The sequence below is a fragment of the Lepisosteus platostomus genome, chromosome 1 (genome assembly GCF_059453375.1).
Source record: "Lepisosteus platostomus isolate fLepPlt1 chromosome 1, fLepPlt1.hap1, whole genome shotgun sequence".
NCBI lineage: Eukaryota > Metazoa > Chordata > Actinopteri > Semionotiformes > Lepisosteidae > Lepisosteus > Lepisosteus platostomus.
In genome coordinates this window covers 3070404-3093271 of record NC_142611.1, presented here as the reverse complement: position 1 = coordinate 3093271, position 22868 = coordinate 3070404, and the positions used below count along the sequence as shown (strand labels likewise).

At 40.7% G+C, this 22868-nt stretch overlaps 1 protein-coding gene across 8 annotated transcripts in view; it reads right to left on the bottom strand.

The window, feature by feature from the left end:
• LOC148677500 (sorbin and SH3 domain-containing protein 2-like) overlaps positions 1-22260 on the bottom strand; it is an 85393-nt gene extending 63133 nt beyond the window's left edge. For 2 of the 8 annotated variants that reach the window (XM_088639545.1, XM_088639555.1), the window contains exons 1-2: positions 21629-22255; positions 5373-5496 (exon numbers count right to left, since the gene is read on the bottom strand). The gene's annotated coding sequence lies outside the window, so the exon portion shown is untranslated. Of the gene's footprint in view, positions 1-5372; positions 5497-5639; positions 5791-5957; positions 6074-21628 lie in introns of those variants that run through there. The other 6 variants (XM_088639504.1, XM_088639512.1, XM_088639539.1 and 3 more) reach the window with 6 other exon arrangements.
• Between the last annotated feature and the right edge of the window lie 608 nt (positions 22261-22868).

Genomic DNA, 22868 nt, shown 5'->3' with positions numbered 1-22868 from the left:
CTGGTCATTCAGAACACATTAATTTAAATTCCTTGTATCACTTGTTGTACATTCCTTCATTTGTATTGTATGCACTCGTGGAAGGGACACCATTTAGCTTCTCAAGAGGACTCCTCCAGTGGCCAAGAGCACAAGAATGCATCCCTCTTCTCCTATAAGGGTGTTCTACCCTGCACTTCCTCTGACCCTTTTGAAAGCCATGCGATAAAGCTCAGGAACACACACAAGCACTTCCACTTAAAAGCCACCGCAGTGGAATTCTCTCCTTCACGATATCTGCCCAACATTTAAAGGGACTGACATATCCAGAGTGTGTGGTGCTCCATCAGGCCTTGTGTCCATACTGTATGAGCGATCCATTAGCCTCTGAGAAGACCACCGCTGCTGAGAAAACAATCAGGTCCAGCATTGTGTTTCTAAAACCCACAGGGTTACAGATCACACACACTTGAACCCTGTGCAAATACAAGGAAAAAGGGCATTCCTCCAAAACTCTGGGATTGTCTCTGCACGGTAACTGGTTTTCTTCTGAGGAGTTGTATCAAGTCTCACCTGCATCTTAAAACGAGCACTAATATGGAAGCAGAACCTACTGTAGCTCTACAGAATTAGGTTTTTGTTCAGTTTTCATTAAACAACAAAACTGCCGCGTTAGACATACAGTAGAAACGAGAGATTATCAGATACGACACATAAAAACCAACTACAGAACAAATTTGATTCAAAAATTTTTTTTAAATTGAACTATCTGAAACAAAGTGCCTTTAATTTAACAGCAATTCAGAGGTTATAGTTGTGTTGCAGATTACTCTTAGCTTAGCTGCTGTAGCATTGTCAGATGTGAAGTCAATTGCCAGCATAAATATTTTTTCAGTGACATAGGAATCAAGGACAGCTGTAATACTCGCACATGTCACGGGAATTGAAAGGCTCATTAAATGTCTCACAATACCCCCATTTAGAATATTTAAGATTTTCTGCAATATTTTTGACTCTGAAAGAACTATTCACACTTGCAGTGAATAAGTCACACCGCTGTGCTAATGAATAAAAATGAAGGAAAAAAAATCTTGTACACGAATGGTATTTTAAAATAACGGGCAATGACAAGAAATTTATACTTGAACATTGATCATACCACAAGTTTATTTCTAAAGTATGGGTACAACTTGTAAATTCCTTTCTCAAATCTGTTAGTGTCAGGAAACCAAAGCTATATTTCTAGTCGTTAAAGTCGATAAGAGGAGATAAGACACCATCCTAGTCCAAGCAAGGTCATGAGCACAAAACAAGTCTGCTGGCTTCTTTAAGGGTGTCTGCATGGCTAAACGTGAATTGGAACTGCTTGACTCCTTTAACTGCAGTGGTACGAATGGCTCTTTTTAAAAGGATACCGTCAATTGTTAACAACAGGCCACTCTGAGGTTTTATACAAAAAAACAAGAAAGGTCAACAGTTCAAATGAAGTTAAAGAACCAAGAGACTAAAGGACTGTCTTTTTAAAGATTTGTCTCTTAAGCATATGTACAAACAATGCCCTTTTCACTTCAGAAAAACAGACTTCTGCATATGTTTAATATACAGTACTGCAAACTACTTTCAGAAAATGCGATCTGGAAGTTTTCAGCACCAATTTAGAATATATGAACCAAATTCATAAGATGAGCAAATTAACTCGTTTGTCAAAAAAAAAAGCTAGGTTATTTCAGTGTGTGACTTCTTGTGTTTCCATGCATATCTGCAAAATACCCCTGCTGACCGAGACATTTTTGCACCAGATATCACTTACTGCTGTCAGCCACTCATGAATTGGCTGGGTCACTGTCATTTACCAATGATAATCAGGAAAGACTTGATATTTGTATTCTCTGTGTTAGCTAGGGAGATGAAACACAATCTCAATGGTGAGCCTTTTTAACAACATCTCCATGGAAATGAACAAGGAAAGCTAAACCACATTATTCCTGATACCGGGGAAAAAGGCGTCATTGTTGCTCTCCATTTTTATCACAATCATGTACTAAGTGACCTTATAGCTTCTGCCAAAGGCTGCAATCTGTCCCCCACCAGACTTGTGATTTATTTTCTACATACAGTATTGTGGAACTGTGCAGTCAACTCTTAATTTCTAAAAGACTCCATTTTTAGTATTTTGAATACTTGGATCAGGTGTCCATGTGGTTTTCTCTGTTCAAGACTGAAAAAGATTAATTTCCTTCAGCCTACCATTGTACTGTAGATCCTTCCTGCAAGCCCGAGAAGGGCCTGAACAGTCCTCACTACTCCAATCTTTTTTAAAAAAAAGTAGTGACCAACATTGTGCATCATATTATAAATCAGGTCTTAATAGTGTCTTGTGCTTTCTGTCAAATCAATGAGCCATGAAATATATTAATCAATAGTCAGAAACTACTTCAATACAGTGGTGTTCCTGTAAATGGAGACAGGGTCTTTTCTTTGCTTTGTGAGTAATAAACTAGGAATAGTAAATTCCAGGGCCTAGAGAACCAAGCTGATATTTGCTTTGTGCTCAAAAAGCAAAGCTTTGACATCTAGCCTATAGAGTTTGAAACGCATGTTAAATACTTTCAGAATCATACCAGTAAACCACGATTTCAGAAATACATACAGTAATCTGACAGCTCCCAGCAGCTCAGTAGGAGTTATGCACACCCTGCTGCTCAGAGCACGATGAGAATTTGAAAGCTGTATTAGTAACACGATAATCCTCGTGTGGAAAACATTTTTTCTGATTTTACTGTAAACGCATTGTTTTCCAAAACAATGAAAGAAAACAGCATTAAACTGGGTTCTTGTTTAAACGAAGAGTAAGACTTCTTAAAAGGGTGATTTCAAGGCTCAGCCCAAACATGAAGGTTATGTTTAATTCCTAAATATTTATCAGGTAATAATCTACATTTCTCACGAGTTGTTTTCAGGTTTGTATGGATTACTTGTCGTGTAATAAGATAATTCCTTTACTAAATGACAATAAAATATTAAAGGAACCCAAGACATTCACCTTCACCAAAACTTTCAAAGAGTTTTCTATTTGTTAAGTCAGTTGAAAAAATGGTTAAAAGGTCTATCAAAAACAAAACAAAAAACAAAAAAAAAACTCAGTACTATTTACAAAGAGAAATCTTTGCCAGTGGAAAGAAGAAATAAGGTACAGTACATCCCATTCTGCACAACAGCTCAATCGGGACTGAAGGAAAGTTACACACACACACACCGACATGTTTAAAATACATAAATACTCAAGTTAACACCAAGTCCACCGTCACATTCAATAGTGACACACAGTGATTTCAACAGGTGTGCAGTTCTTTCAGTTCTCTCTTCATGGACCTTCTAACATTTAGTTTTACATACTGTAGCTGATTTTTTTAGAAGATGAAAAAAAGAAATAAAATACAGTAACTCAATTTTTAACCGAATGTAAGAAAAGGCTTTTGTAAGTATGTCTCTTTTGAGAATTTTTCTTTTTGTTGAAGTGTTAAAAAATAACTCGCTGAGCAACTGCTTGACGGAAAAAAAAAGGAAAAGCCCGAAAAAAATAATTCATGATACACTCCTCTTGACAAGGTATTTCACACTACATTCGCCGTGTATCAATGCCCCATTGTACTCTGTAAATGTAAGATTTCACCTTTAACAAGCTATATATAAAAAAAGAGATGCTAAATTCTCCAGACACACTCTGTGTAAACAAAGCCCGGCACATTTATTTTGTCTTCGCGGATTTTTAACGTCACTCTTTGCAGCCAACTATAAGAGACGCAGTGTTGAGCGAGCGGAGGGCTGGCACAGAGTGCTACTGTGTGTATCGGGGAAAGCAGCACCGTGTATTGAAGGAGAAGGCGAAATTCCTTCGGACCTCTGGGATCTCCCTGATTGAACCCGATTATGTGCAACAGTAAAAGGCTCACGTACAGCATTTGTGTGCACAACACAATAGCACAAAGGGGACCAGGAAGACGGGAGGGGGAAAAAGGCAGCAACATTTGCTTACTTAATGGCTTGTGTGATATGGCTTTGAGGAAGTAAATTATTTACTTTCTGTGTGGGAATACAGGGTTTTCACTTTGTCTTCATCTTCAGGTGATTTGGGGATAACGTACTGAAAACTAAACTTAAGGTGTCAAGTCAAAAAAGATCTTTAAAAACAATTTAAGAAAGCTTTCTACCATCTCTAAAGACTGCATAAAGTGTGATTACACTTTATTACACTGACATATAACAAGCTAAATCATTGAATTTCTTAGGAACATCATATTAGCGTAGTATATAAGCAATGCAAGCTGCAGTTTACTAAACATTTTTAATGGTTCACCATAGACAAATACAAGACATTAAATATGAAGTGTAAAGTTCATATGTAATCGAATGCTTCTGGACAGAGAATGGCAGATTTTTTCAGCAACCGTGTTATTTCTGTGGCAAAGAAGAACCATTTAGTAATCGCTTTGTTCCTACAGGAAGAATTAAACCCCTGACCACAGGGAATGTGACCTCTCCCAACACGTCTCCAGGAGTCTACAATCAGCCTCCAAATTCACATCCCCGTCAGTCAGGCGATGGAATCGAACCCTCTTTCTCAGGGATGCAGGCGGAGAAGCATTCGGAGAATGCCGACAAGGAACCACTTCTTTTCTTTACTTTTTACAAAGCAATAACCTGATCCAACAAATCTCCTGATGGAAAGTACGGTGAAGCAGCAAATAGCAGTATCAAAGGAAAAGGACTTGATGATTTAAACTGCAAATAAGATGCTTTCATGCCTTGGGTTAAGCATGAACTTAAAATACTTTCGCCTACTGTAGCTTTAAGAAAGAAAGTCAAACAATTTCAAGAAGGAATCCTTCCTGCAATAAAAGTAATAAAAAGAGAATCTGGAATATTTCACCTGTAGTTTGCTTTTTCAAAAAAAACTTAATTGATGGTATTTGTTTACTGAAGGATAATTTCACAAGACACTAATAAGTAAAATGACTTCTGGATCTCGGATATGCATCCATATGGTCTAATAGTATGCAATCACAAAATACTGTTCAGTATCACGGCATAGTAGACGAAGCATCCTGCTACCACTTATCTGCTTTTCATACTACAGTAATTGATTTATATTTTTATCATTATTTTACATTTAATTTATAAAATGTTCATTTGTGCATAAATCTACATGATGCACTAGGGAAACTGTCAACTACAGTACACAGAAAAACAGCAGTCAACCAGCCACTGATCAGATCAGATCAGATCAAGACACAAATCAGATAAATGCAAGAACACTTAGTTGTGTTCAAACGTATCTTGCAAAAACGTAATGGAACTTGCCTAACAAAAGAACACAAAGAAATAAATCTTACCAAACTGTTCAGCTACTTATTTGGAGGGTTGGACATCAGTCAAGATCCACATGAAGCTTCTTCCCTTCTGCTCAAAGGATCTGGCTGTTCTTTCTGGGTTTAGACTCAAGCCCGCTCCTGGTGACTGCAGGCAAAAGAGAGAGCATGAGAATCGCAGTTCCTGCTGGAGTTGTAGTCTGTGTGGTTTGCGCTATTTTCAGAGGCAGACCCATATATCCAGGGCTGGAAAGTTACTCCAGCGCTCTGGGGAAAAGTGACAACACATACACAGGACCAACTTTGTGTGAAGTATGGGAGCAATTCAGCTATGCGACGACTAGGCATGCATCTTGTGAGATTAACGCCACGGGAAACCATCAAAGATAACTCTGGCAGCGCTTTATGAACAAGTTCTGATTTCACCTCTGCCTTGGCAGACTGCGCAGCCTGAAAGGTACTGTAGCACGCGCACCCCAAAGCTTCCCCCGTAAAAGGACAGCCCTCTTTCTAGACGGCACTGCCGGAACTCTAGCGGGATTTCTTGACAAAAGGGGTTTTAAAGTTGTACGTGATGTTTCAGGTGGTTGGCATGGGTTCTATTTTTACCTGCTACAGCTTCATGCTGTTGGCAGCGCTCGTCCGTCAGCGAGACGGACACCGCTTAGAGCAAGCCAAGAAAGTAATCCTGTCGGACTGCGGCCGTGCAAAGATAAATGAAGTGACTGCTCACTTCGGATCGTTAATTATCGGGGCCAGGCGGTCCCGTGAATTCGGTACTCCTTGCAGGCACACACTCACGGGTCGGGAGTTAAGGCTCGGCTTGCTCCAGGTGGACAACACCCACTGGAAGCACCATGAAGTGTCTTTATCCCTGGCTGTCCGGAGGGGTGTGAGACAGCCATTTCAATTTCAGTCTTACATTTGGCTTTTGATCACATGTGGTCATTAATTATTGCATGCTTTGGGTGGCTTCCCAGAGAAATCCAAAATAAAACTAGCCCAAATCATACTATCTGTCATCTACAGAATGCAACTGAGGAGAAAACAAAGCCAAGTCAGCATAATTTTTTAATCAGGGCTTAACCAGCAACGCAATCACCAAACCACCAGTGGGCTGAATCCCGAACCAATTCACTTAGTACACCAAAACTCTGAAGAATGCAGGAAAGCTATATATACACACACACACAATACATGCTTCAACTACTGAATCGCAGCATTTCGATGTATGCCAAAAAGGTCTGAGAACAAAGTTCTACAGCTGAAACCCGTGAAGCAAAAGTTTTAAAAAGCACAGTGTGGCAGTTTTAAGTCAACGTATACAGATCTGAAAAATCACCAGCAGAAACAAGAAAAGATAGGGTTCTGGATGTGTGCTTTGAGTGTCTTTCAAACCGATGAAAGTATTGTGCTTCACAGCTGACCGCTTGACCCTTTCTTGTTCAACATATGTTGTTTATGTCTCCCTGGAAGAAAAAAAGAAGTTTGCTTTATAAATGACTTTTAAACTGACAGTTAAACTCAGTTATACAGCAAGTACAATATATGCCCTACATATATATACTTATTAGTGACCACAGACTCCAAAGCCCTCCGCAGTGAATTGTAGGACAGGAAAGTTTCTGCATCTCACAGATCCACTCAAAAGCCGTGAACACCAGACTGATACCAAACGTCCCCTAACCAGAAGCAGCTGATCTGGAGCCCGAGATTGCCCTTGGTGAAAGCTGTCAGACTGACTGGTCTGAGGGTGCATCTACAGCGGTGTGCACACCCCGTCAGGCCATCACTTTATCCTAGAGACCCACCCCCTTGACTGAAGCAGTTCAGCAGGTCCTTCACTATACACAAGGTCTGCGGACAGACCATGGACACAGCGTGATTTTCTTTATTGTCATACTTTGCTACCTCTCCACTTGATGTTTTTCTGCCATGTTGCTTTTTCAATCAAACTTTAATGCAGAGAAACACTATACAGTAGGTGTCAGTGTTTGCAATTAGCCCTGTACTGCATGAAGCCTGCCACAGATTTTTTTTTTTAAGCTAAATAATGCAGTGCTCACATATATAAGCAGTGCATAATAGTCAATAACACAATGATCCTCTGTAATCTTCAGTGACATACAGGGTTATAATATTGCAATTCCAGATCCATTATCCCAAAACCAGGACTTCAATTTGTGAATGACTGAAAATGTAGTCTGAGCTGAGAACTCAAACAAATCTCCATTTGTGTTTATATCTGCTAAACCACAATCAAATGAGAAGGAACAACATTTTTACTTGTAGTTTTTTCACACCAGTGGTATATAAATACTAGGCTTCTATATCCAGCTCCGCAACCCACACCAAACAAATCTTTGTGTCGGCTGCAATTTGCGCATGGAGTTTTTTTGTAGTCATTTTATGTGCGACAGCTGCCACTTTCAGCATTCTGATGGGCTCTGTGTTGTTTCATCCTCTCCAGGTACAGTATATCCTGCCTTGAGCCCAATGTTTCCCAGGACAGGCCACCTGCACCCCGAACTGGATGATGATGATGATGATGATGATGATGATGATGATGATGATGATGATGATTTTTCCTACACAAACATATAGGGCTTGCTCTATGTCTTCTATTTTACTTGTAAGTTTAAAATCAATATGATCACTAATCAATTAATAAATAACACAACTAGAGAGATTTTAGAGTATTCTGGCCTATTTCCTAAAAAACAGCACTTAAAAATAAATGCTCAGCTTGAGTTAAAATAGGACCAAGATAATCACAGATTAACATTGGAAAGAAAGAGTTCAGTGAGTTTTCTACTATAATTAAAAATGGAGCGAGGAATTGGAATTGACAAAGGTAAATCAAGATACCTTGACCATCTTTATAGGATGAAGGAAGACTTATATTATTTTGCACTACTCTAAAAAAAAAAATCTTTCAATAGTGCCTGTAGGATCTGATTTTTGTCCACGTACAAAACCCTGTAACAAATAAAACAATTTTCTTTGTCACGACAAAGAGGTGTGGAGTGCAGTCTTGGCTTCCCTCAGGCTTGTTCTGCTAACGGGATTAAAAATCACTAATTCCCCCCAGACTAGACGCAGAAAATAGCTGGTTCCACTGCTATTTATAAGCTTGAGCCAGCTCCCACAAAAGCCTGGGACCTCCCTTCATTTTGGTCCCACCTCCCTGCTCCAATATGGTGTGTTCTGACCCTCTTCCAACCTGCATAATCCAATGGGGACTCTAACAGTATGCGTTGGCTGCAGTGGAACAAGAAAACACCTGAAGAAGACGCAACAGCTGAAACACTGAGTTGACTCAAAAGACATCTTTACACTTTGTGGAAATAGCTTTTACTCAGGACTTTCATAACGGCCAAAATATGCCCCTTCAACAAATGTTATTTTCTGTACAGACCACAATATAAAACATTTTGTGCTGTTTAAATCTAAGCCAAATGATTTTGAAAAACAATGCCTTCACTGGTGAACCAAGGACAAGTTTTTAAATACTGTTGCTCAGCTGTTTTACTTTTGCACTGTAAGTGGTTGACCAGTGGGAATGACATGCTTCCTTTGCGCAGTCAGGTTCTCAATTGCCAATTTGTATTTCAATGCAAAGGCATTTTCTTCTATTAAACTTCCAGGTCTTACAGCAAAGTGGAAATAAAACTAATCTTCTTTCACAACTCTCACCAACCAGAGTAAAAGTACAGCTGAAGTGTAAAGGTTTTCCACAGCAAAATGGATGTGTAGGATCTGCGACGACAAACAAAACATGCCATCATTATTATCAAGGCACAGCCAAGAGCTTCCCTGCTACTCTGAAAGGGAAGATGTGCAAGAGAAACAATAGATCTCGGCTATGCATTATTTATGACTCGGGTTCTATGCCAGGATCCTGCAAAAGGGCAGATCTGCCAGAGCTTCCAAAAGCTCTGCAGGAACCACTGCAGTCGGTATGACAATGCTGCAAGGTCAAGCCCAGGCTCGCCTTCAGCAGTGAGCGGCAATGTGGGACTATGAGACAGGGCATGTGCTTCTGACAACATAGGTGACCTCTTCAGCTTACCCACGTCTGATGTACTGTAAGTAAAATCACATTGTGGACAGTATTGAGATAGTGTTGAAGGCAGGACGGGGAGGTCATTTATACTTGGGGGATACACTTTCCCTTATCCAATGTTCCGAAGTTTATCTTGAGCTTTGAGACCACCACTAAAGAACCCAAAGAGCAAGACGGAAATCCGAACGTCCATAACCAAGGGGCAAATTACTGCACAGAGCTGCTGCTGCTGCACACAAGGCATTGATGGGCAATAGCCAAGCATCATGAAGAACAATGATCCCCAGAAGAGATGGCAACCAGGACAACGGTTTGTCTAACATGAGACAAAAAGACTTCAGGAAGATCTGAAATGCATACTGCCATTCATTTTTCAAGTGTCAGCTCTGGCCACACTGTATAAAACACATGAGAACACTGGCAACAGTCGGGCACCTGAAAGGTGAGATTTAATATTACTGCTTTATTCCACCACAAATATTCCGAAAGGTTACACTAGATCAAAGGTCTGAGAAAGACAAAGCTCTAGTAAGGCCTCATTAAGAATACTGTCCATGAAGATGGTCACTACCTCATTACGTGTTACTGTCAACGCACTTCTGGAGCAGAGTTTCAGCACTCCTTCAGAGATGTGTCCTTCACCAATGGCACCACCTGCCTGTAAACACACTCGCAAAAAAGGATATTGGTGCCCGGAGCCAGTCCAGAGAAGAGGGACAAGATTCCTTTGAGCCCAGGGAAGTATGTCCTACACCAACAGGCTTAAAGAAATAAACTGAACTGAAGACCTGATTCACGTTTTCCAGATCCCCAAAGACACTGACAGTCCATCATTGGAGTTCTTCAATATCAACAACGAACAGTGTGGAAGTCTGTTTAAAACTGAGAACGGGAGGCACAGGAGTGTGGAACAAGCGACCCAGCCATGTTCTTGGAGCTGATATTCTGACTTCAAAAAACCACTGAATGAGATTGTCGGATCACCTGATAACTAATAGGGTAGACAGACCGAGTGGACTTTTCTTGCTTGCAGCCTTCCTCATGTCTTTTGTTGACAAATAAAAGCTGTCTGAAAAGCCATTACTTCACAGAGGTGTCCATTTGTGAAGGTCTAAGACATTTTCAGTATGAAAAACATCCATCTATCATCAGATAACCATTAATTCCTAGCAAGGGGTGCACTTACTCAGAGCCTGTCCTAGAAGAGTAGGGTACAAACCAGGACCACAAAATGAGTAGGAGGCCAGTGACTAATATTCGCCCAAACTGATAAATCTGTTTAGTCACCAAACTTCTCATTTCACCTCAGCCTCATTCCCCCTTTTAATTAGAGGACCTTTAATTTGAGGGCACATTCCACCACTGTACATCCAGATAGTTTCCTTGTGGACTTCATGGCAGAAGGCAGAGCTGTTCCACATCATCTTACTGACTCGGTTTCAACAGCCAATACGTTATAAGCTAGGAATGCAATCTCATTAACCTCCTTGCGGTAAATTATAAATAGCTACAATTAAAAGGAAGTCTACACAATAAACACTCCTAGTAGTACAGCACCTATCTGCATCCCAGGGAAAAGAAACCTCAGCAATACTTGGTTTTATATGCTCAGAACTATATTTGCTCTGTAAACATAGTAAATGGCCTAGTGAGGACCTATAATCGAACTGCTATAGGAGAATGGGAGCACGAGTGGACAGTGCTAAAAGGAAATACTGCTGCAGATTTTCTATAAAAGGAGCTTCTTTTGTAATATACAATGGTACAAAAAAAACAAACAGTTCAAGTATCTTTACTCTAAAGCAGAATCTGATCAAAAAGGGGATGTAAATAATGAATGTGTTGCGGAAACACATAGGCAGATTTCAGACATCAAACAGTCATCCTTCTTCCTGAATACAGATTTGGAGTCCATACATGGTACTTAATAGCAAAAGAGCAATTGGAAATTTGGAAACCTCCCAGTATGTGGATATGTTTTTAAAGCACATGGTTTAACTAAAGTAAGAGATGCAACCTCATTATGGAGGTCAAATAACCCCCTGGAAATCAGAAACAATAAAACTTTAGGTTTGCTCAACCAAAAAAAACCATTGTTCAACATAACCGTAAAAATGTTCAATAAAACATCATTTCACCTTCTTCCCCTGCTGTATGTTTGCTCTCTGGACATTTTGTCCTGCAATTAGACACTTAATGAGGGAAAGAATCATGAGGTACAGTACTTTACCTGTGAGCATCTGTTTAGCTATATTTCTCAGTGTAGAGATGCAGGCAGATTCCTGCAATTTGCTACACCACTCTATTCAGTATTGCGGTAATACTGTACATTGTTCACAGTGAGCTTTGATTTTGCAAGGTTCCTTTAAACGGCACTACATCAGATAACAGCATTTAACCTTGGATAAAAGTAGATGCCAATATACAACGAACAACAGCACAATCCTACACAAAACAAAAATAGACTTGATCTCTTTCTCACACTCAATTCACAGACGTGACTTCTCTCCCCTCTTTGTTACTCCAGCCTGACAAGTTATTAAGCTCCTTGTGTCCCTGTCCAACTCCAGGACACAAGTGTGTACAGGCCTGTGCTTCAAAGGTGTCAGAAGGGGCTTTGCACCTGGTTCAGTGGTGTGGCACATTTCAAGTGACTGCTTTTTATGCTAAGCCGATCTCTTTGCGTTTAAATAAGCAAAACCAAACTGTTCAGCTTTCAGACGTAAAATGTCGCTGCAGTTCTTAAAAGACTCTGCAAGGTTTGTCACATTAGCCCAGCTGCTGGAACGTGACCCACTGCACATCCATTACAGTGATGAGCGATGGGAAAACGGACATTGAATTCTCAATGCAACTTTATCTTCGCCATAAGACCAACACTGACGATAACCCCCTAAACAATCATTAGAGGACACATTCACAAAGACCAAGTAATCCTGGATTGCAACGGGGTAAATGTGGTTTAATCAACTGACATCTACACAGACAATACAGGGTGTGCCCGTGCCATAAATCACAGAACGACAACTAATACCATACTGATAACTATATCATCTGGAATTCCGAAGGTAACCCACCTGCTAATGTTCAATAAACCTGAATTTACTGTATAATACTCATACAAATGGTCAAATGTCCATTCATAGATGTACAAACAAATAACCAATCCTAATTAAAATATTCTGCGTTTATAGTAAATGTATATCTATTGCTCTCTAAAAGTGTGTTTTTTTCTAACATTCAGGTGTAATGCCTTTCAAGTACAATGTGTCAAGCTCACTGTGGAGAATAACAAGGAAATAACTGTAATTTCAAAACATTTCCATGCAAAGCACTTCTTTTCAATTTTTTCACTCAAGCATTTCTTCCTGGGGGGTGGGTGGTTATGATAGCTTTTAGTCATTGCTACCAAAATTTAGTCATTACCAGCGTCTGTGTCTTGTTTGTTAGCAGATGTCAGGTTCTGATAAGGCTTGAATCTATCAGAATCCTGGCTGGCAGGTTGATTTCACTATTAGACTCTTATAGCTTGACTATTAAAACAGATTCACAGTTAACTCTGTTTCCCCTCATTCAGACAGAGATACCACCGGCAACCTACCTCTTTCGTTGTGAAAAGCCACTCGGGTTTTGGGCAAGAACAAGCACTCATGCTTCAATAGTTTAATTTAAAAAGTGAATTTACTTTTGTTCATTGGCTAGAAGAGGTGACAACAAAAAAAACCTCCTTCTAAGGTGCAGTGTTCAAAAACGTGGGGGTCAAAGCTGAAGATACTGAGACCCTGAAAAGAAACCAAGGGGATGTCTGCCTTATAATGCAAATAAAAAAAACAACAACACTAAGATGCGTTTCATCTCAGGCCACAGAATTTAGCATTCTTCCCCGTGGACAAACGGGTGGCATTCTCCGATTCCCTGTTATTCACACATTGCCCTGTATTATTTGCAAACTGGCAAAGAGCGGGTGTAATCAAATAATTTTTTTCGTAGCTCTATTAAAATGCAACATCAAATAGCCACAGTATTATCAAATTCAATGGAGTCTGCAAATGGTTTTCAGACATTCCTAACTGTGCACTGTTAGCCAAACTACTTTTCCCCCCAAGAGTTTTACGCAGTGACTGAACAGCCTTACCCTTTCTCTGTTCAAATTCAAAGGTATTCTGAAGCACAGTCTTGTATTTCAGCAGTGATCGTGTTACAGGGGATACATTTCGGACAGCTAACCTTGAATGAAAAGGAATTCTGTGTGAATGAAGCTGCATAACTGGGCCTACAGGAAGTCAAACCATTATACAGTATGGACAAGATGTCAGACATGTCGTCTTACATCACCCTGTGATTTTGTTGTGTGACTGGCAGGTCAAGCTAATGTAATAGTCACACAAAATAAGCATTTTGAAATGGCAAATACTGTAGCTCCTGTTAGTCATAACTTCCAGGCTTGAATAAGCCAAAAAATTATACACATTTATGTTGGTATAGCCCATATTACATGGTCTTAAACTTTTAGACTGCAGAATGCACCACATGCCCAGTTACAGTAATTATACAAGTACAAAAAATAAACCTTGAAAATAAATATTATGCTATACTTTGCGTATCCACTGTAACTTCTAAATTAGTGTTTTTTTTTTAAATGAGTTGCCCACCCATGTAAGAAAAAGTGTGTTCAAACTTGTATGCAGCAGCTTATACTGTACTAGACACTTTACTATTGTAGACATGAAAAAAAACAAGACACTTAACTGTAATACCAAAATGAATATCACGCCTCACAAAATGTAAACAAGTTTGGGGACAGCAGGCATTCTACTGTAAAATATTAATTGCAAATGTATTAATGCAAGCATCAACACATTTGTAGGAATACAGCTTTGCTGTACAGCAAGAGATTTAATCTGCACTGAAGATCACAGTAGTGCTCTTCTCCTTGAAGCGTTACTCTTAGGAGGCACAAACCATAAATCAAAAGACTGACTAGAGATGTTAGCCTGAGTAAGAAAATTAAAAACATTTCATCAGTCTTAAGTCAAACAGAGACTTGGGCTATAAAAAGACATTGCTGATTCAGATTTCAAAAGAGCTTCCTCATTCAGCACTGTGCTCGCTTTTCTAACTAAGCCATTAAGGACTGACAGAAAACTGATGGCCTTCTAAGGGTCATCTTGACTATATTCCATAAAATTCCACAACTGACCATCTCACATTTTCTGCACAGTATTGCCAGGGATGACGCTTATAACATTGGAATGCAAAGCCAAATAGTCAGGTCCCTGTGACGCTTTTATGGCTAAGTTAAGGCTCAGCAAACATTCGACCCGTGACCTCCAACATACAATTACAACACAAGTTGTGTCCTTTTTAACTCCCCGTTTAAAAGCATGGGCCTTTGCAAGGTTCTCAAAAATCAGGGCTGTGCTTCACCAGTCAATGCTGGTGCTGTTTTAGTCATATACCTTTATATTTTCTATTCACTTCTCATTTAACAGTAGAAAACTTAAATCCCTGCGTTTCTGCGATATAGTTTCGACTGTATTTATTTTTGTGATGGGGGGGTCGGAGTGTCCCTTCAGTGCAGGGTTTTCAAACCTGTATCACAGAGGTGTCTTCAGGTCCTTGTTCCTGAACTCTCAGTTACAGTACATAACTGGTCTAAAGATTTAGTGAACTGCATAACTGCAATATTTCTAACCAGGTTCCGACGTGCATTACTATGATATTAACAAAAATCCTACAGTACATGCAGTATAGATGACCAGGAAAATTTTTAGGTCCGTGCTCCTCAAACCTTTCAGAGGAACTATAAATAAAAATGGTTGATGATTTTTTTTCACAACCCCGAACTGCTAGCACAGCAATGAAATCCCTGAACTGCTAACACAGCAATGACAGTCAGTTGTATAATTGGAAAGGGAAAAGCCAGAGTAAATCTAGTAATTTTTTAGGTCTTGCCTGGAAGGAGCAAAAAAGTGCTCAATGTCCCCATGTTGAAAACAAAGCACATCAGAAAATACATGCCACTCCATAAAATGGAATGGGACAGGTTTCCACCTTTTACAATGAAAAGGCCTTCTTAACTTTAAAAGGAAAAGTCTTAGCATTATTAGTAAAAAAGCTGACACAGCACATGGATAAGAAAGACTACTTTTTCCTGAATTCTGCTATTTCAAGCTCTTTACTGACACAAAGGAGAAGTCTTACAGCATTCTAATTAATTTGACCTGTTCTTTGCAAGCAATACATGAAGAATTTTGAAATGTCGATATCTCTATATTGCATGAGAAATTAAATTACAAAATGTGAATCAGTGCCGGATATTTGCTATTGTTCCATGCCCGTAACTTTAACAGAATGAGATCTAAAACGAAAGAGCAGTTACTCTACAAACTGTATAGCATGTGCCTTTTGGTCAATTAATGAAAAGATTTAAGATTTTCCAAAATAAATGCATTCATAATCGATTAGGGGCAGTTAAAATTGAAAAATGCACCCATCTTCAGGAGTAACTGGCAGTTTAGATGTACAGTGAACCAAAGATCAATGCACTACCAGATATCAAATAAAACCTGCACATATGCAGTATACTGTAATACATCATAGAGATAACTGAATCTGAAATTTAGGCAGAAAGGTTCCCCAACCATTATATTATCAATCGTAGTGAGAAAAAGCTGTGTGCATCTGGTCATTGAAAATGAGGAGTCAAAATGGCTTAATGAGATTTTCAGCATGACTAATTTAAATGCCAATAATCACATTTTATTTTTATTGTCTGTTCAATTGAAAAGAAACATATTAGGTCACTAAACTGGTGAAACAAGAAAACACAGACTTTCATTGGGAAAAACTTGAATCATGATCACTTTAAACTACGTAGTACGAATCTACATCTAAAAAAGCATTTGGGCAGATTGCTGGGAGCGTTCAGTTGTGAATCCATGCACTGAATTTTACAATATCAATGACTATTTTTAGCAAAGTAATGACATCTGATTGGTAGTTCTTGAGCAGTCGTCTTTTGTTCATATTTTAGTATTTAATATCCACTTCTTGGAAGGGGATGGTATGCTAGGTTTAGAAAATCCCTACACTGAAAGTCTAGGACAAGCAAAGACACCTGACAGACCCTATTATTTTTTGGCTTCAAGCCCAATGAACAATCTGATTTTTGACTATAACTAATCACCTCCTCTAAGACAAGGCAAGGCTCTATGCTTTAATCAGACCGCTTTGTCTCATCCCAGATTCTGCTAACTGATATTTCCAGTAAAGCACAACATTTCCCCAGCTCTCACTCTTTCTCCGTTTCCACCCCAGCAACGCTGCCATCAAATGTGGCAAAGCGACAGTAGGGCTGGGAAGATGGTCAATCTGAGTAATTAGTCAAGCTGGAGACAAATGACCTCATGCACAGCATGAGGAGAAGGCAAGGGCAGCATGGGGTTGAGGCAATTACTGTGGATGCCTCATGGCCCTCAGGCCCTGGGTTCGATTGCAGGCTGCTGATCTGTGTGGATTCTGCGTGTTTTGCGTGGTGCACTGGTTTCTTTGCATGCTGACCCGATTAACTGGATTCTGTCAGCGGTGTGTGTGTGTGTGCACGCCCCGTGACTGTAAGGCATCTGATACAGGGTGTAGTCTGACTTTGCATACTTACTGTACACCTCTCTGAGTTTATCACAAATTCACCCTGAACATCCGGCAGACTGCATTAAGGCTTCGGGCGGGAGGTATAAATTCTTCCGTAAAGATCCCCCAAATAAAACAGGACAATTATGCGTTGCAAGAAACACATACTGTACATGGTCAAGAAGTCCAAAAAAATCCTGGGCAGACACCAATGGAAGGAATACAACGGAAGACACGAAGATGAGCATTTCTCATGAAGACATTACTTCTCTTTTTGCATTGCCTTCTATCACCAAGGAAGAACCACTTTTGATTAAATTTGCCAGTTTATGCAGATTACAGTCAGCAAAGTCGAACTCAAGTACATAAATGACTGCACCTGTCATGACTCCATCCAAGAGAGTAATTAGGCAGCAGAACTAACAGAACACAGTGGGTTTGTGTCAGCTGTAGCTGACAGAAGCACCAACTCCAGTTTTTATTAATGAGCAGGAAATCATCTGTAAGGGCTGTACAAGGTAGTGGTGGTGATGCCACAACCAAAGTGAAACACTACAAAACATGGAGATGTGCCAAGGTCAGGTGAAGTGCTTTATAGCAAAGAACACAGGAAAGCTTAGAAATGAAAGAAGGTCATTTGTATCACTACGTCGTTAGTAGTTTATCGGTCCAGGGATCTTATCCAGCTGTTTCTTGAAGGAACACTGAATACTAGCTTCAACCACATGTTCATTCTGAGGAAAACCACTGCCTTTGTCAATGCTTTTGAGGATCTTGCATAATTGTATCACATCCCCGACAAAAGCTGTAGACAATATTCTAAACTACCCTACTTTCAGTTAATACACTTTCATATTAGTAGTAATATGAGTTAATAAAATAGGTTTTATGATCCATTATACACTCTTAACATATCCTTGATTTGGATTTTACCACTGTGTGTGTATATGGCCCAGCATTTTTCTTGCCTTATTCATTGGAATAGGATGCCATAGGAGTTGACCAGGAAGTGTGGCAGAAGAAAGCAGCCTGTGTGAACTCAGATGCAGTTTCCATTGTAACGGGACAGGAAACAAGGGAAGGTGTGTGTCCGAAAGAGTGCCTCCTATGTGCACTCATAATCCACTGTATATGGTAGCTCAGCCAAAAAGGTACCTTTTTTGACACCTCAAGGTTTTTAATCTATTATTTTGTTCCACAAAACAAATTCAAACAGCTATAAATAATTTCTTGACGATCATTTTAGCGGACCTAAAAGCACCACATCAAATGAAAAAATTTCAGCCAGTGGCAGAAGCCAAAAGGATGGAAGTAAAGACACAAGTAGTAGTGCAAGGGCTGAAGACAGAAGACTAAGTTTAATTTCAGTAGTGATCAGCATTAGCTTATTAGTTAAGCCGTAGCATCAGCCTGGCAAAATCAAGCCCCATCTCTTCCGCCGTGACAACGTTAACATCACGAGGACTAATAACCTGGTGCAGAGCAGTACATCTGACTCACTCCTGATGAGGCCAGAGCCTGGAGACGATGAGACATCACTCGCCGGAGGTAAATACACACTCACGCATTGTAAACATTTTGCTTAAGGTTATTATACAAGCTGCGCTTGCCTTTAGTGACACCGTTTTTATGCTAAGTGTGCTGGCGCTTCAGAGGTTCTGATGAACCGATGTTCCACCCACACTTGTGCACGATTCTCATCTTGGCACTGGCCTCCCGTCCTGCCACCACTTGAAAACCCACAGCGATTGGAATGGGACTAGTAAAAAAAAAAAATCGGAACCCTGCTTTACTAAACAAAAAGAAATAATCATTAAAGGTCATTTTACTCGCAAGTAAATGATTCCTGTCCCGTTTAAAAATGTATTTTTCTGCCAGCATAATGCTGGTTTTCCTTAGGATGTCGGTAAACGTGTGTTTGAGGCGATGAGGGTGGGGACACACACAAAGTCGTGGAGCTCCACGGGGATAAATGTCTGCCTTGACGCATCACCAAGAAGGATCGTGACAGCAAAGCAGATCCTCCACAGTGCTCGGCAGACCCTAAGCTCACCGAAGCTGTAGTGATGCGCATCAGCACGAGATCTCTCTAAAAGGTGTCTCTAAAAACATGTTTCAGAGACTGGCAAGTCTCAGCTGCTACACTACCTTACCGAGAGAAGCAGGCCCCCAGGAGCAAGGTTTCCTCCAGGGGGCGTGTGAAAACGTGAAAGCCGAGACGCTCGTGGACCTGACGCGACGTGGCCTCAAAAGACTGCCATATAAACAGCACCCGTCAGGACAAACGCCCTCAGGCCAGGGCCGGAGGCTCCTGACCCATATGACATCGGCGTGGAAATACAAAAAGCAGGTGGACAGCTGGAGTGGAGAAGACGGCACCAGCTCATCCCGTCGCTGGTGAAGACAGCGCACAGAATAGCAGCATGGCTTGGTTACAAGCTCACAGCACAAAGCTGTGATCACTGACATGCTTATTGTGTCGATGACAGCAAAGCATCTTTGACATATGGATAATTTGAGAAGCTTTGTGCAGATCTCAGAGAACAGCACTTGAGACTTGGCAATTTCTGTAAATACTGCTAAGCAAATGCACTTTTAGTGGCTCATAAAAATAACATTTGCTTTAAGTCTTTACAGTTTCAGTGATTGTGTAAAAATCTGTTTCTATTGTTAATTATTTGTGCATTGCAAACCATTGTGCCACATTGAGCATCAGTACAGTACATTGTGAGCATCAAAAATACTGATAAATTTTATTGTTTGATATGTAAGCTATATACTGTATATAAGCTTTCCCATATAACTTACATGTTAAATTAAGTTAGTAAGGCAAAAAATCCCATTGGTACATTATGATTTTAAGAAATTAAGGGAATTTAAGAATTTCTATGATATAGTTCAAGTGACTGATTAGAGATGCCCGAGAACAAACTAATTATTCAGCAATTAATCCCCCCTACAATATCAGCAGCAAAAAGGCTATTTGTCTTGCATCAGTGCACAGACTGTATAGCAACCATAATCTAAGACCAATGCTGTTAAAACCAGTGACACGATACTATGAATGCAATTTTAAATGATATTACCTTAAGGCAGCGTGCCAACATGATTACTACAGTGTCCTGTGCTACTGTCCTATCCTGTGCTAAAAGGTTAATACTTTTAAAGTGTGGCAACTCGGGGGGGTAGCGGCAAAATAAGTTGATTTGCTGTTTCTGGCATTCATTAACAGAGCTGCTAGTGCGAAATTATAATGCGATGCAATCCGATCACGTGATATAAACTGCTGAAAGGCTGCGATGAATCTACAGTACGTCATTGTTTTACAGTCGCTTTTAAATGAGAAACAAATACAAATTTCAAATAAGATTTCAGTTAAGGTGTGAAATGTGTCAACACAGATTGAATCGTGGTGGGGGGGAGCAACCTGCAAATACCTTTATTAAAATTTAGTTTACTTTTATAACTCCGAAAACGCATTACAATTTGGAAACGATCACCTAATTTCAACGCTTAAAAGAAAAAAAAAACTCCGGAAAGCAACTGAATATGCCTGAACAGACCGTAATGAACATCTAGCATATCCTTTGCAATTTTAATAATGAAATCAGGATTCATGGTTTTAAGGTGACGCGTTCCGTTTCCTCTGGCAAATTAAGTTTTTAAAAGCATTTCCTGTAAATCCACAAGGCTCGATACAAAATATAGTTCTCTGGGAATAAGCACGGTCTCTATTTATACACATAAATCTATCTATACACTATACACATAAACAGCGGAGTGTTCGACGATTACTGTGGAAGTGACCTACAGTCAGCTCAAACCTGACTGTATAAACACAATCGGGTTGATGAAAACCGGTTTATTACAACTCCCTCCGTCAATGTGCCACTGGAAACGACGCGGGCATGGCGAGATAATGACCTCTAATCAGCCTCCGATCAAAGTGCTTCACAAGAATGCCACGGCCGAACTCTCCCGTTTCCCCGACGTGTATCGGACTTCAAAACCCCCCCGATCTCGAAGCGCCGATTGAAGACACCACCGCGAACAGCAGCCCCGACAATGAAGGCTTTTGATTGCGGTCCCAGTCATTTGCCTGGCGGAGACAATAACTACAGCGCAATGTAAAGCAGAACTCGGCGAAAAGCTGTCGCGTTGAAACCCAAACTCTTATTATTCGAGTATTTGTAAATAAATAAGTAAAAATAAATAATGCATGTCCAGTACCGCTCACTTGAAATAACACCGGGCCGTTAAATGCCTTTATTTTGCCTTCTTGTTTTTGCAACATTACATACTGTATGGCTTCAGCCTCCTCTATGTTTTTTTTTCCTTTATAATACGCCGGCTGGTGATTGACAAACGGCAGGCTACTATATCCGTTTATATGATGATACATTATAACAGTAAGCATGTAACAAAGGCAGCAGCCTATTTTTAAAAGGTAGCTGAAGGCGCACGGCGGGGGTGTGGGGGGGGGAGATATCTAACCCACAAAGGTGAAATCTGGTTGAATCCCACCATCCAGAAAGGGATTCGCAGGCAGACGAGGACGCATCTGGGCTACCTTGTCCCTTACCTAGCGCCGGGTTATCCCAGGAAAATCGGCTTGCTTGCGTTTCGGGAGTCAAGGGGACCCAGCGCACTTGCGGCAAAGTGAGGTGAGGTCCATGCAAACTCGCGGTAGCGGGGACTGCAGTCCACTCCTCACGCCGGAGCCCGGGCGACAATCACACACCTGCTTCTCCCGGTGGCGTCGGTCCGACAGAGGCTCCTCCGAGACTGTGGGCGCAGGGAAGCACACCCCCCACCGGATTTGGGATGCACTCGCTCCTCTCCTGCGGGGTGGACGGCGGTCCGCTAAAATTGCATTGCAGCAGTAACGCCGTCTCTTCACAGGGAGACAAAACACGGCTTGCAAGGTGCTTGGCAGAGCAGGAGATAACGCAGAGTCACGTTACTATTCTGCATCCTACATGCCAGTCTAGGGTCCAGACGCTAGCTGCCGCCGGATAGTCAGGGTGGCAGCACAGTAACAACATGCTCAGCGCCCGCGATCATCCGCCGTCGTGCTCCCCTCAGCCCTTGGTTTCCAGTGAATAAATTATTTTATTCCAGTATAAAAGGGGGGAATATTGCCACACCGCGCTCCCATAATAAGCAAGATGGCTGGTGCCTCCAGTGGCGCTGCGGACCTGCTCATTGGCTTCAATCGGGGGGGGGGTTCGTAGTCATGGAAACGACCAACAAGTTCAATTTGTGCCGTGGGCCTGGCTGAGCGTGTAGGGGGTCAACGCGGAGAATAGCGCAGAAACCCGGCGTTTTGTAACACTAAACACTTCCTTGTGCCGGCTTAGTTATTTTCTTCTCGTTTTGTGTAATGTAACAGACGTGATTCCGGGTAATTCATTACCCAGATAAGGTAGCTTGGTAGCTGCTGTTCGGGCAGTTCAAGCTGGGACGCTGTCTTGCGATAAGCTGTACCAATCAAGGGGGGTGTTTTACGCTTGGTACTTTTAATATGTGTGAAATGCTATAAAACATTAAATTAAAAAAAACTACACAAGGTCTCTTTCAGCATATACAATAGCAGTGCCCCTTTTTCAGGCATTAAAAAGTAATAATGCCCGGGGACGTCAAGAAAACGGGTTTTATTTTGGAACAAGTTTGTATACAGTTATGTGTATTTTCAGCTTAATTTTGCCTGAGAGAACCACATATTTTTCATCAGAGCCTATTGCAACACCTGATTTCCATTTCATTTCATTGAAAGTGGATGAAATCGATAGGTCAATACTCGCATCATAATGCTGATGAAT